General features: G+C 37.5%; 1 protein-coding gene across 1 annotated transcript in view; it reads right to left on the reverse strand.

Moving 5' to 3' along the window:
* rerea (arginine-glutamic acid dipeptide (RE) repeats a) overlaps nucleotides 1-15,032 on the reverse strand; it is a 147,061-nt gene extending 132,029 nt beyond the window's left edge. Inside the window, exon 1 of the mRNA XM_056449742.1 lies at nucleotides 14,477-15,032. The gene's annotated coding sequence lies outside the window, so the exon portion shown is untranslated. The remainder of the gene's footprint in view (nucleotides 1-14,476) is intronic.
* Nucleotides 15,033-16,508: the final 1,476 nt, after the last annotated feature.

A 16,508-nucleotide genomic window follows, 5' to 3' on the forward strand; every position in this document is an offset into this window, starting at 1 on the left:
TTCTACCCAGTCTGTTAAGGCTCTATTTCAGCTTCCCCGTCATTAAATATTTATCCTTGCGGAGTGGCAGATTGTACCGAGGTGATAAGCACTTAGGAATCCAAATTTTTTTAAGCCACCACCCATTTCCCATGTCGCTAACCCTCCATTTTCCACCCCCATATGCAACAGAGACGTTTATTCGAACGGATTATCTACAAGTGCTCCTTTAATCGGCACAAGACAGGACTGAAACAGTGCCCACATTCCCAAAGGAAAGGCGCTCTGCTGGCTTTATCGGGAGAGAAATCTTTTTCAAATACCAAAGGGATGAAATAACTTGATTTGAGGAAGACTCCTTCCTTTGTAAAGAAGGTTAAAGGGGACGAGTCAGGGGAATTTCAGCATCCGCTTCAGCTCTTTGTGTTCATGACAACACATTATCACTCAAAAATGGGAGATTAAGCTTTCGCCAAAAATTGAATGGGTGGTCAAAGCAAAGCCGACAGACATTTAAGCAGCACCTCTGCTTGTTGCTGCTGCTGCTTGTGTGAGTGTTTGGCTCGGGTTGAATTTGGCATCTTAAAGCATATAATGATGAAAAGATTTCATGGCTCAGCCTTGTGGGTGGTTGCTGCTGGGTGTGAATGCATCTCTAGTGGACCCTGCGTGCTTCAAAAGCTTCTAGGGCCGACCCACGGTACTTCACAGGTATTCTTGGACAGACAACAAAAACATCTTTTTTAAGGCTCAATAGGGAATGGCAGCTCAAAATGGACAGGCTGAATTCCAAACCGAGTCTTTACATATGGACTCGGAACTCTCCACAAGACAAGAAAGGAGATCTATTAGGCGCTTAGCAAATTCTTAAGTTCATATAAAGCCATCCATTCAAACAAAGGACAGCTTTCTTTTTCCAAATATATATTTTTTCTTAGACACCCAAGCACATATTTGGATTAATGCAGAAAACCAGATGCATGCAAATTTTAGTAGAGCGCGTGACAGAGATTCCCAAAGTAACATTGAAAAAACCTCACCCATTCAGTTTCTCCACACACAAATAAAAATGAGCACTAATGCACTCAGCTTAACATTATTTCTTAAAATATTTTGAAAGTGTTAATTATACACTCAGCATATACAAGTACACCCTTCACAAATCTATCTTCTAAATTCATATCTTCAATAGGAAGCTATACAATATTATATTCATGGTGTCCGTCACATACAGTCTTCCTTGGGGGTGCGCCACAGCAAAATTCAATCCCGCCACAGCTACATTACGGCTTCTCCTTCAAAACATTCACTCGTTGTTGTTGTTTTTTTAAATAGCAGGTTATTATCGCACCAAGACGTATTAAAAGGTAAGTGAATTATAACAGCGCAAACTTTTCTGTAATCAGTGCATTATTTGTTTAACCCTTTAAGGTGACATGCTGACTGACTGACTGACTGACAGGTGTGTGATGCGTGAGGCCAGCAAACAAAGAGTAACTTTCAGTTAAGATGAACAGTTTCCATAATTAGATAAAGGTCTGTGGTTCTGCATACAATGACTTTATCTTGCTGGAGTTTATAGCCGTTTCACTTCAGGCCGCATTAATGCCGCTCTGTACACTCTCAGAAATAAAGGTACAAGAGCTGTCATTGGAGTGGTACCTTTTTTAAAAGGTACATATTTGTACTTAAAGGTTCCTTATTAATACCTCAAGGGTACATATTAGTACCTAAAAAAAGTACAAAAGTGTGCCTCTTGAAATTTTTAGGTACTAATATAGACCTTTGAGGTACCAATAGAGACACTAAGTACAAATTTGTACCTTTCGAAAAGGTACCACCCCAGTGACAGCTCTTGTACCTTTATTTCTGAGAGTGTAGGTCTATTGGAGACATTCAAAAATATTCCTAGCAAATCTAATAATTGTCATACTTGTTACATAAATGCACTAAATCGCACTTCAGCAGCGTTTATTTGAGAGAGCACAAGAAAATCAGCGTTTAATTGAGGGGGTGTATGAGGTTTTGTGCACGAACAGAGGAAATCAGGGCGCAAGCAAAGAGATTTGCATGCTTTTATTACATGAATGCAATCTCGATTTGTAATACTGCACTCATGACATTTGTCATTGAAATAACGCCATAGGTAGTTGGTAGATCTACCTGGCTTGGCTAGTTCAGGACTTGTAGAGCTGCACATCGATGGATTACTCTTCAGTGTTTGGACTCAGCAGCAGTGAATATTTAACCACACTGAACTAAAATTGATATCTGAAAACTGAACTGACAGTGTTTCAATTCACTATAACTTCTATGTGAAGCTGCTTTGACACAATCTACATTGTAAAAGTGCTTTACAAATAAAGATGAATTAAACTGAATTGAATAGATCTGTGTAAAAGGCCTGCCGCCACAGCTGGAAAAAATCCTAGAGGCAACATTGATATTTGTGCATATACATTATATTAGTCAGTGCTGAAGATAATCTGGAGCTTATTGAACAAAATGACTTACGATAAAGGTCCAAAAACTAGTACACCCACATTTTATGTAAAAAAAAAATTTTTATATAAACTTTAAAAAAAATAATAATAAAATTTGTTTTTGTAGGTTGTTATTTTTTTGCAATATTTTGCTTGAATTTAATTGAATTTAATTTAATTCAATTTATAAATATGTTTGGTGACTAAATTATTAATTTAATAAATATATCTGTTTAATAAATCTGTTTTGTTTAAATGCACCAAAATACATTGCCTGTATTCACTAAGAAATTAATAAAAATATTCATTTTCAAAATGGGGTGTACTCAATTATGCTGAGAACTGTACATGCCCAGATATTCCAAGTGTAACAAAAAAACAAATATATCCAAATGCAATTACAAACACATCCAAAAACATTAATCATTCCCGCAAACTCCACCCTACCTTCTAGCACATCATTATTTACATTACGTCTAACAGTTACTGCATTGTGTACTAAACTACTATTAGGCAAACACTTATTGTATTCCTTTCATATTATCCGTTTTAAAGCAGAGGAATGCCTGTAGATTACTGTAGAGCAACCTAACCAGCGTAATCCAGTTTTGAAATGACTGAAGAGATCACAGTGTATTTAAGTGATGTGTCACACAGATGACTAACACTGGCGCAACTGTGAACCGCACCGTGACCCTGCACCAGCCATGTTTCTGCATGACCCTGACATGCAGAAACACACTGCCCACTTCAGTAAATACAACCAAACCTAAAGCTGAACAAACAATGCGCCCTCTCTTAATGATTCACACAAACATAACCAATCGAGATCTGATAAGGAGAGTTTCAGATGTCTCCAAATGGATGCAATCACCATTTTATCCCTGGGAGAAAGTGGCGTTATCAAGTGGGAATGCAAATATTCAATAGCTCTGCTCCGCTTAATGGCGACTGGAGTGGGATTGTGGTGTATTGCCACAATAGAGTATAATTTCCCTCCCGCTCTGATGGAGCCACTTCACTCTGATGAAGAACAGGAGCATTGAGCTGATTCTATGACCACAGTTTGTGTTTCCACCCCCCCTGTGCTCCTCTTTGTCCTCCCAATGACAAGCAGCACACCAAGCTTGTCATTTTCAAATGTTACCGTTCAGGTCTCATCGATTTATCGTAATCAAAGATGATGCGAACGGCTACAACAAACACACGGCTCGCTCCGGCAAGGGTAAACAAACAGCAAAGGTCTCAGGGTATGGCGAGGTTTTAACCTCCATCTGAAATCCGGCATTCATTAATGCGGCGTTAACAGCCGGTTACGGCCAGTGGAACCGCAGTAGCAAAATCAATTACCTCAGCAAGTATTGATATGTCTCGCGGCCTGTTTACAATTTAATCTCTAACTTGTCAGAGCCATTATTTTCCTAATCACAACTCGCGCTCTTCTGCGCCTTTGTCTCTGGCTCATGTTTAAGGGAACAAAAAGGTCATAAGCTTGAGCGCTCCCCAGGGCGCAGCCTGCCACTGCTGTAATTATTCCTCAGCAAGAGATGACAAATGAAGTGGATCAAATCAAAGGTGTCAGTGGCTCTTATGACACCGGCCCAGTCGCACAGGTTAAAACGGAGGTCAAGCTAAAAGGGAAAAACTAGTTAATGCCGACCCACAATAATTATGTGCGAGCCTCTTAAAGTGACAAACTGCTAATAATTCCACAAGGATAACACGAAGAAAATCCATACCAACATCCATTTTATTTACGATCCATTTAAATCGCAGGAGATAAATAAAACAAAAACACACCCACTGATGTGTCTATTGCGCAAACTGCAACCGATTTAGAAAATATCTTCAAGTTGAAACTAAATTATTTTGATTGGCTGTTGTACATAACGAATGTGCAAATAAAATGGGTTGGGATGTTACTAGGACTGGGCGATATGGCCTTAAAAAAAAAAATAAATTGAACAAAATTTAAAAAAAGAAAAAGAAATATTGATTTACGATTAAAAAATTCACTCACAAAAAATGCTTGGGGTTGAAGGGTATTACCTTATATAACCTTATCATAATTCTAATTAAGAGATTTTAAAATGCTAAAGAAAATAAATAATTGTCATTTAAAAATTCAATTTTATTTATTATTGCATTAAAAAACTTTTATAATATTAATAATAATAATAATCTATTTTATACAATTACAGTGAAAGTACACTACATTGGAAGTAAACTCTGTATGATTGTTAAAAATGGGATTTTTAAAAATAAACATTCATTCAGAGGTTTAATTATTTTCATTTTGTGTTACATCAGTTAATTTAAATTACCCACATTAGGCTAGTGGATTGCATTTTATTGCTTTTATTTGCGCAGGGTCGCTACATCTGGTAGATTAGTGTAGTGCACAGAGTGAGTTTCGTCAGTGTTGATATTTACAGTAATGAACATCTTTGCGGCTGGGCCACGTCATTTATCTGCAAACGGTAACGCTGGATTCCAACATTAAATTGGTAATCATAGATATTTACAGTGAACAGTTCCTTTCATATCTTCTCAATCTTATCCATTACTTCTCACGGTGAGAGAAAAAAGGTTGCGCGCAGTTTCAAATTGCAATGAATGCGTGTTTGCGAGCCCTGAATTATGCCGTTTTTTTGACAGGCACATTTGTGCGTCCATGTTGTTTTTCACTTCATTTTATAGAGCGCAACATTTCTTGAGTCCTCCTCCTGCTCGCTGCAGGTTGATTGTGTGTTTTTATGAGGGAACTACGAGAGCCGAGAAGGGAGCGTCACGCGTTAGTGTGAAAACCGACTTTCATTCAAACAAATCAATGTGAAGCTCACAATCTAGTTGTTACTCAATGTTGGGTTAAATATGGGCAAATGAGAAAAAAAAAAAAAAAAAAAAAAAAAGTGTCATTTTAGTTTAAAAAATGAAATCCTAATGTTTGGTTTGTCCATATTCATTACACCATTGGATTGTGGATATCCAGCATTTTTAGCGTGTTGGATAAAATAAGCCAATTTGTAATGTACAGCAGAATGTTTGTTTCGTGTTTCAATTTAAACTGGAACAAAATTGAATTAAAACAAATATTTAAACTCTTAATGCATTCCACATGATGTAATAATGCAAGTTGTCAAATGTGAAACTGTACCACTTTGATTAAAATTCATTACATTCAAAGATTAATTTAGATTTAGAAAAAAAAACACTTTTGGAAAAATAAATGAAACTGATTTCATATGGCTTCCTCAAATTGCATCCAATCACAAAATATCCTCTGGAGCCAATACTAAACTAGCTAAAACGATCAACGAGCATATCATCAGCAAACACACCATTTGTATCCTGGCCAGTAATCATTGAGGAATGGAGGCCGATGCATTATTTACTGCCTAATGTATAATTCAGAGCCAACAGCAGATTTAATGCATAAATAAAGCTGTGATACACTTGCATTAAATGTTTACTCACTAAAATAAGATCTGAAAGTACAAGCATGTCACACAGTGCCTTTGAAACTTTCAAACCAGTCACCAGAATCTGTCTTTTTTTTTTCATCTTCAGTGACTAAAAGTGAAAATGGTTTGCAGGTGGCGAGACCTGCGACCAGCTTTGTTCACCTCCTAGAAACATAAACGGAGATCAAAACGAGACACTCTGATGTCGAGGCACAAGATCTCAATTACTTAATTTAAAACACAGACCGGCAGGCATGAGCAAGCGCGAGCGTGTTTGTCTTTCGCCAAACTCAAACACCATAATGAGAAGTGAAAGGCATTCGTGTTCATGTTGCTCATTTCTCTTTCTGAGCAATGCCATTGATGATTCTTTCATATGATAATATTGTGGCACAAAATAGGTTATTTTGAAAATAATACAATGTGTTTACTGCTCTTTCGGCAGCTGTCTTGAAAACGTAACGGAGCATGGCGGATTTCAGAGGAAAGGTTAGCAAACAATACATTATAAAAAGAAAACAAGCGCAAGAAATTCCTGTAAAAAGGTTAATTAGGCTGCTTCAGAGAACTGATCTTTTGACGTCAAACAAGTCAGTCACAATCCCCTACGGGCCATGTTATTGACCCCTCTGCTAGGGCTGGCCTACTTAAAAGTTTATGATTAAGACAGACAGTTTCCAATAGCAATGTGTACAACTAAAACATCATTCGGAGAAATAGAGTTAAGAACATGAACATCACGAGCGCTACCGTTTCTGTTGTACATATCAATTTGCTTTGTCCTTTCTGCACTACTATTGGAGCATATGCATGCCTACACTAATTTTGGTTATAAAAGGTGTAAATAGGCATGGGATGATTACCGGTTTCAAGGTTTTCCGCGGTTTGGAAAAGTCAAGGTTAAAAAAAAAAATAAAAAAAAAACACCAAAGTTTTCTGTTATACTATTCCTAAGATATATGTAAGGTATTTTTTGTTTATGTTTTTGACAATTTTATTTAGCTTTTTAGGGCAAAGGTATCTCCAGCAGAAAAGAAACCTCTACATCAAAAGCTACCAGTCCAAAATAATTTAAAAGTTTCTTAAAATAAAATATATTGTGTTCAATGGGGGAAAAGTTCTTGTTTTTTAATCCAGACATTTAAAAAGAACTTATTTTGGAGCAATAATCACAATACTGCGAAACCATGATATTTTTCACAATCACTTTCTGATTGATTTTCTGGACAATTTTGTATCATTCTGACTGGTCACTTCCTTCTTGAATGACCATTACACAAGCAGTAGACTGCAAGTATGAATGCCAGCTAAATAATTTGGTTTAAAAAGTTGTAAATGGGCACAGGACGCTAACCGGTTTTGAGGTTTACAGCAGTATGGAAAGTTTACGTTTTATTTATTTAAATTTTTTTACATGTTTTTGACAACTATTTTATTTCATTTTAGGGCTACATGTATCTCCAGCAGAAAATGAACTTCTACATTAAAAGCTACTGGTCCAAAATATTTTAAAAGTTTCTTAATATAAAATATGTGTTCAGTGTAAAATGTGTTCAGGGTTTATCCAGACATTTAAAAAGAACTTATTTTAGCAGTGATCACAATACCGTGAAACCATGATTTTTTTTATCCAAGGTTATCATACCATCAGAATCTTATACCGACCCATACCTAGTTGTAAATTATTTCAAATTAACCCTAACAAATAATTCAGGGCCCCAAAAACACAATTGTTGTGTAAATGCAAAGCCAAAACAGTGTTGTGTAAATGTCCCTTTATTATTGTTTCAGAAATACGTTTCTTATGTTTACCAGAGTCCCAAATTCCAATAACTGTGAGCAGCACAGTAATTTTGTGAAATATCACTATAACTTAACATAAAAAAGCTATCCATGATCACTCTCTGATTGGTTATCTGGATAATTTCGTATCATTTTGACTGGTTACTTCCCTCTCGTATAACCATTACACAAGCGGTAGACTGCAAGTATGAACGTATGAAGTATGACTAAATATACGCATGCCTAATGAGCGTTAATGCTCATGAATCACGTTTTTTTGGCTGCATTCATAATATGAATGGAGATCATTTTTTTGAAACGTAATAAAAACAATCGATGTAAACTAGAAGCCATTTTAAAATGAAAACACCATTGTAAATGTCACATATCACTGATGGAGGTTCAAGTGTCAGTTCTACAGTCATGAGTCAACAGTCTTCAAAAACATAAAAGTGAGAGACTAGTCTAGAAGGTGCAAATAGGAGACATCTGAAGTACAGTCAAACTAATGCACAAACGGGACGTCATGGCATGGAAGTATCCCTACCCCCAAAAGAACTCTCAGGTTCACACCTCGGCCATCCTGTCAGTCACGTTCAATGTAATGCACATGATTTTCATCATATGGTCTACCATTGCAGGCATATAACTTCACTCCTAACCTTTTGCCTCATGAGCGCATTTCTCTTGATGCATTTCTGGACACGTACATTGTAGCAGCATGTATTAAACGACTTAATAATGAAACTATTTATACACCATCAGGATGAGTCAAGGAGAGAAAGTCTAGAGTGCTGTTTTCTTCTGCCAGCAGTAAGAGTGCACTAAAGGTTTATTTGATCTCAGAGAGATATAGCCTGATCCATCAAAGCTGCCATTATTCAACAGCAGGCTAGGCTCGTAAAGAACAATATGCATATTGTGACACACAAAGACAACTCATCACCTGGGGAAAAATAAATAAATAAATAAATATAACAAAACAAATCCCTCGACTCTGAAGTTAAAAGTAATCGCTATCTGCTTCAAAAGAGCTGATTAGTCCATTACTAAATTAAATGCTTTTTAAATTAACAATACTTCTAAAGGAAAGTCAACATGTCTGGCTTCTGAATAGAGATAACTTGTCTTAGCTTTTTATGTCTCCAGCATTCCTCAATCTCCTCAGCTTACAATAGAGCATTTTGATTTTTTTAGATCGATTTGGACCCTTTGGCCCTCAGTAACAGTGTAGCGTGACTGTAAAGCAGTGATCTTTAATAGTTTTCCACCCACCACAATTAATGTGATAGCTCTGAGATTAGATTCTGCTACTCAGCATCAAAACAAGGAGCCATAAACTGGTTAGTTAAGCCCTTCTTTCAGTCATCTTCCCACAGTATAACTGAAGGCAAAACACTACTCTAAATACTAGTTTACGCAGATATTGAACATTTACTCGTCCATATTCAGCCAGAGTAATCTGAGGATCATCATCAGACAAATTTTCCAGAAAGTAGAGATATTAAAAACTGAAGATTATAGAAAGTAATCTATACGACTACTGAGGAAATTATTTAAACAAAATGTCATTCTTTTTAATGTTTTGACTTAACCGTTACTGTTAAATCTTTAAAGACAGACCTGTCACGATTTCTCAGGTTCTTAATTGATTGCTCATGCTTTGTTAAATTTGTTCACATTAAATAATGTTTAATAGCAGATTTTAAGCAGAAAAGTACACTGTAAAAAATAAATAAATAAATAAAACATTTATAATTTTACAGGGTTTTTTCCGGCAGCTGGGGTGCTGGAAGAAAAACACAAAATAACGACCGGTAAATTATAGACGTTTACCATAAAATAATAGACGGTAAATTACAGAAATTTACAGAAAAATTTAATTCAAGGAAATGTTTGTAATTTAACATCCATTATTTTATGGTAAACGTCTGTAATTTAACATAAATTATTTTATGGTAAACGTCTGTAATTTAACATCCATTATTTTACAGTAAATGTCTGTAATTTAACGCCTGTTATTTGACTTTTCCGGCACCTAGCTGCAGGATAAAAAAGTTAAATAGCAAGTTTTTTTTACAGTGTATGCTACGTTTCTAAGAGGGCTGGGCGATTAATCAAAAAGTAATCAAAATCGACATTCAAAACCTTTAATCGATCAAATTTTTTTCCCAATTACTTTCCGTACCACGTGTGGAGTCACGTGACCCTACTCTGTTAAACCTTAAGGCTGATTTATACTTCTGCAGCCACTTTGCAGAAACATCTGATCTCTGGTCAAGTAGGACACTGATTTTTGACTGTTTGTTTTAGGCAATGTGTGTTTTAATTTCAGTTCTTCAATGTTAATGTTCAATAATTAATCATAATATTAGATGGTGTGTGTGTTTCCTTCAATTGCGAACTATGAGGGCAAAAAAACTAAATAATCGCTTATTAATCGAGTCAAAATGTTCAATTAATCAAGATTTAGATTTTAGACCAAAATCGCCCCAGCCCTAGTTTCTAATGTGATTCACCTTATGAACGGTTTGGTTCATGGTTTATAACACCTAACAAAATTTTTTATAAACCTCTATAAGAAAAATACTTCCAGAAAAATTGGTGCACACTCATGCTGTCTATGCTTTCATTTGTTATCACATTTTAAATCAGAATTGGTCATGTGACCAACAAGAAACAATGACATTTAACCTAAACTAGCATATCCAATAGGGAAGCATAATGTTGTGCAAGTTATGAGTATTTCCTTCAAGAAAAAGCAAGAGAAAACAATACTAAGAAAAGAATGGTAAAGTAAGTAAAACAAAGACTAAACTTCCATAACACACAGCAAAAATGAGGATGTTTATGAATAGTTGGTGAACCGTCAGTCACAGATTACCCTTCATTCCAGCAGTCGAAGAAATTTGGATCCTTTCTAAGAGAGAAATGCTTCTAACCTAACACATGCCTTTCAAGATGAAAGCACTTGAGCAAGGACTGCATTTCTAGAATATGTTTATCACCGCAGAGAATGTTTCTCTACAAGGACAAGGACAGAGTGAATACTAGTAAGTGTGTGCGGGCGCAAAAAAAAAAAAAAAAAAGCATAAAAGACTCCATCTGACATCCCTAACAGAGCAGGAAAACAGTGGGGCCTATGGGACCCCAACCTCACTTTATGACCATGTGCTGAATTAACAGGTCCAGATGTCCCCTCTCACTTAACATGTGCGAGACATCTCGAGCAAAGGGCTCAGATGCTTTAGGGCTTATTAAAAAAATATCAGTTTCAATTATACCCATTAACTTCTTGCGCTCCTCAGGTTTACATTTATTAGACATCAACAAGCCTGAGATGTATGTTTAACGCATAAATCGACCAATCGAGTGGCTGCAAATCAACCAGCTTCTGGCGTGGGTAGGGTAAACGGAGAAAGAACAACAAATAAGACAAAAAGTGCTGCTGAAACACCATACCACGTATCCGTGAAAGCCTGAGGAATGAGTCAAACAAAGACGAGCCTATTAGCAGACAGATATCAATCTGCTCTTAGTACTTGCTGCTGCAGAAGCATTCAGACGACTCAGCTGCTTGGGCTGTTTATAGTTTGACAGTGTCAGGTCTCTTTGTCACTATAGGGCTATGAGCAGGCGCCTGTGGTTACTGTATCTATTATCAAGGGGAAAGTGCCAACACATTCTTGTAAACAAAGGAGAGTCTACCTACAAGTTCGCCGAGACAAAGCCCAACCTGAAAACGCTTGAGGCGTGCATTCAAAACAATCGGAGCCGTTCTCAGATCTCTCTGAAACGAATTTAAGCAGTCAATCACGGAGTTGGCTTAAGGTTTTCCTGCAAAACGCGAGGTTAATTACCTCTGCCCCTTCTCCAATTCATTAAGCATAGCTGGGCCTGCGTTGCGGATGCAGAAGGCCTCTTCTCTCATAGATATGCAGCGTAACACCAGCCAGTTCCATCATGCGAGCAGATTAAATAACATGCCTGCCCAAGCCCTGTCAAACATTCAGCAGCCACCGCACACCAACTGATCCGCTACAACACACTCCATGAAGAAAGCCCTCTGTCAGCCCTGCCACACCGCCGTTTGATCAGACTATCGCCCGTTTGATGCTTTTAAGGTGGAGGATAACACGCAGAACGCATCTCTGAGAAGTGGGTAATTCAATTGAACGCAAAAGGATGATTTTTTTTTTTTTTGCAGGGAAAACACACAGGCTAAATGTCACTGTGCGCTTAGGCATTAAACATTTAGTAGCCATTCTCGGCTGCTCAAGCAAAGAGGCAAGCAGTTGTTAAGGGAGAAGGATGACACAGTTAATCATACACCCACACACTGCAAATGAAAGCCCGGCACTCAGATGTATAATAACGAGAATATTAAAACATACAGCATCCACAAGTCATTAAAAAAGAAGAAAAAAAAAATGAGCAAGAGAGCCCAGTCATTCACTCAAGATGACAAGGACGTTTGGAAACACCTAGCGCTAACTAATTAGCAGCATTCGAATCTAAACAGGAGACGCTGGCTCCTACAAACAGACAGGCTGTGTTCAAATATTAAACTGGCCGTCCATGTATTTTAAAGTAATCTAGCTCAAACAGGTTTCCCTGAGTGTAACAAAAGACAATGAAAACATTCTGTTCCTTGCTGTAGTCTTTAGTTCCTCTGCAGGAGACGCTTCACTAAATGTTTGATTTCTTTCACCTCAGGCTACCCTCAAAGCCATGGCATGTGTAACGGGGGTTTATAAAAGCTTTTCTTCTTGCTCTCTCGCTCTCCATTTTCTATGAACCGAAGGATTAGGACAGATACTCTGTACATAGTTGTTATGATTACAGATTACTGATGTCTATATGTCTCCAGACTGGTCAATTCCATCGTTAATCCTTTTATTTGTGTGACCATGAGTTGAGATCATGGATTTCACTGTTTGGGTAGGAAATAAAACTTCTGGTAGAGTCTGATTAACCACCACAAAGCGTTTGATGCACCAATTACCATCTCGCTACACAACTGAGGAGAGGAAACATCCCAATGTTGGGGGATGGGACGATCACTTCAGACCACAAAAGAGTAGGCCCGTTTTAGCACAAGTAGCTACATCTCTTACATATGCAAAACATGGCATGGCTCCTTTAATGCTAACCCTAGGAACTGAACAGTCACATGATGACCAATAAAGCAAAGAGGATATACACGATGCTTCCTCCACAAGCACAGCATGGAGAACGAGATCAGATAAGGCAGGCTGTGAAACAAAAACAGTTTCAGACAAGTCTTTTAACTTACTCTCCTAGAAATTAAGAGTCTTTGGTGGCATTGATGGTTCCAGGAAGAATCATTTACACCATGAGACATTTTCAATGGTATCAAATGTTATATAGAGTTGAAAATGGTTCTTTAAACTCTTAAGAATCAATATCCAAGTATATAATGGTATTGATGGCTCAATGAAAGTCCTTCATATTAAATTAAACTTAATACTTTCAGACCAAAGGTCCTCCATAGCGGATAAAAGTTTGCTTTTCAAAAATCAAAAAGTGTTAAGGGTACACGTTATTAAATATTTATTATTATGAAGGAGAAGTTCTTTGGCGACTCAAAATTGCTATTCTGTGGCATTAGTATGAAAAGCCAGTGTGGGAAATAATGTAACAAAATGGTTCTTAAATGACATCATTGTAAAGACACCCCTTTGGAAGCCTTTTTTAGGCAGTTCATTGATAGAGCAGAGAAAAACAAACGTAAAAGTATTTTGAGAAGCACAGCATGTTTGTTGAATGGCATTAATGGTACATACTTGTTTTTGGAAGCTTTATTTTTAGACAAAGAATTGTTAATGAATTATTTACTGAGAAAAACAAAACAGAACAAATGTTTTTTTAGGAACCCAACGTGCCATTAATGCGACAAGCCTGTTTCTGAAACCTTTATTTTTAAAACAAAATGTGTTTTGTGTTACACAAACACAAATAAACGTGCCCAGTGATAATTTGGAAAACAAAATAGTTTTTCCTATGGCACTATAGTTAAAACCAATGTTTAAACTATTATTTTTAACACTAAACACCCCCACGTATCCCCCCATGCTCTTCACCACTTATAACCAGCCATATTTGTTTCCATCACGGGCCAGGGGTTCATGCGTTTCAAGTTAACAAAGGGAAGTTAGGCAGACTTGGCCGTCCCATAGCAGACTCCAACTGGTCAGGCAGGTCTACCAAAAAGCTCTCCTCCCCTGCTCCCAGGGTTTTCAGTAAACAAAAGGTCCTTTCCACCATGTGAAGGAAAAGTACAGAGGGTTGGGGTCACAGCAAATGCACTGCTGTGATGGTGTCTGATAATGCTCAACAGCATGCTTTAATGTATTGAAGATCCTCAGCACCTCCAACTCTAAATGCACCATTTATCCTGCTACCCAAGCATTAATAATTTACTTAATGCTTGAGTTCCTCACTTAATAAAATGGAAACAAACACAGAAGAACTATGGCAGTTGCAAGGCTGAAACTTGATAGACTACTTACTAGAAAGTCATAAAGCATCCTAAAAAGATTACACACCGCTTGTCTCTTTCAACAGAGAGAGCAAAAACATGCAATAAAAAAAACAAGCTGCTGCTTTCAACTTCTGAGCCTGTAGCAATTGCCAACATTCCATCTCAATCCCCCCCCATTTACCTTCCCACCCACTCAAGCCCTCTAAACTCCCTCTGTCTTCTCTCTTTTTGTACACAGCCAATGTCGCCAAGGCACTACTCACCCGCCAGTATGATGATCTAAGTTCCTATCGGGCTGCTGCAAACAACTTCAAACACAATTCCACGTCTGTTCGCTGAAAATGACCCCGCCGAACTTCTCGGCCTGGGCCAAAATCCAAGAAGCCGAGGGCTGAGCACTATCGCGCAGATACTTTATCCTGAGAGAGTCGCTGTCCATACAGAGGAGAAACGGGGCAAATGCCTCAACAAAAGACGACCTCGCTTTACTAATTTATTCGCATTCGGACCGCCCGGGGACTCGGTTTTTTGAACGTATGCGGTTCCCCCTCCTCCCGTTCGCCGTGTGATAACTCCGTGAAGCTCGAGTTTGTGGAGGGTAGGAAATCAGTGAGTTCGGCGTTTACAGACTCCGCTTCCTTTTTCACACACGCGCGCGCGCTCACACTCACGCGCTCCCTCGCTCTCTTCCTCGCGCTTTCTTTCATATACACACACAGCACGTTCGTTCGTTCTCGCTCTCTTTCTCTCTCTCTTTCTGTTTCTGAACCCCCTCCTCCTCCTCTTCAGCTGTTCAACAGACGCATCCACATGGCTGACCTAGTCTTTCTTTATCCAGACACTAGTGAAGGAGAATTACCCCCCTCCCCTCCACCACACACACTCACCACTTCTAAAAAGCGGGCAAAACAAAAACACGGACTGGATTCTGATGATCACCGACGACGAGCGGTCGGACGGGAGTCGTGATTGATCATAAAACCGTGGGGATACACGGTCGGTAAAGAAACTGCATCGGTAAGCAAGACGTTGAGTCCAGATTCACACGGAATATTAATGTCCACCCGGACGACTCCACCTCCAGCAGCTAACAGAAAACAACAAATAGATCATCACTGAAAACACACGCCAAAAAGCAAGATCCTACCGTTCAAATCAAGAACAGATTCCGGCTATTGATTTTTCCTGTGTCCAATAATAATGAACGCCCAGTTTTTATTGCCGTGCTTCGCTGCCAAATGATTGGGGGGCTGAGAACAAAACAACCAGTGAAAATTACACATACATTGTGCGTTGGTGCTCCCATTCGCATTTGCATATTCACATAATGAATTAATTACTCCGTTTCCCCCCCGCCCAACGTGGAAACAGCGTGTATTCACAATTGTGCGTTTAAAAAAACCTGCATTCTTTGTTGCTGTTGAGAACTAGAGCTGATTTAGTGTTTCCATACAGAATAGCAAATCATTTGATCATTGAAAAGCATCAGCAGTGTTGTAAAGCTATCAGATATTTCAAGAAATAACTGAAACATTCTTGGTGATTTCAGAGATTTTGTAAGATCTTTTATTCTGTTTTCTGCAAATATTTGATTTAATGATTCTGAAAATGTCAAGTGGTCTAATCAATTACTAAAATGCTTTCCTTGCATCTTCAATACACATTTGAATATGCATTTGCAAACATATTTTTCAAGGAAAAATATCTTTACTAATTCATGACTTATGAATAAACATGCTTTAGAGCCAAAATGTGCATTTTATAAGAAACGTCAATGTGCTGTTAAAATAAGTAACCTTGTATAAATGGGTCAAATCTGAAATCACTTTAAATGTTTTTTTTCCTTTTTACATTAGAATATTATGTTAGTGTTTTATTGAGCCAAATGAAAGGGTTAAACATTACTTTATCACGATTTACATAAGACACCAGTGAGTGTAAAATATATAAAGAATACATTTTAAAACAATTTGACAAAACAAAAACAAAATAACTGTTATTTTTAAATACAAATAATTTGCTACTTTCCTTCAGACTAGTATTTACCAATTTGTCAGCAAAAAGATTTTGATTTAAAATACTTGGCATGATGACTTATAAACTTATCAAAGTGTATAAAAGAATGTTACGTTGAACGATGATGGAACAATATATCAAAAATATTTTGACATTCAATTTCCTTAACAGTTATTTTAAACATTAAAGTAAACCATTTGAATCCCTGCTCTCTACATATAACATTTCTAAAACAGGATGTTTTGTCTCAGTATAAAATTAGTATAAATAAATGCATAA

This window comes from Danio aesculapii, chromosome 23 (assembly GCF_903798145.1).
Source record: "Danio aesculapii chromosome 23, fDanAes4.1, whole genome shotgun sequence".
In the NCBI taxonomy this organism is placed as follows: domain Eukaryota; kingdom Metazoa; phylum Chordata; class Actinopteri; order Cypriniformes; family Danionidae; genus Danio; species Danio aesculapii.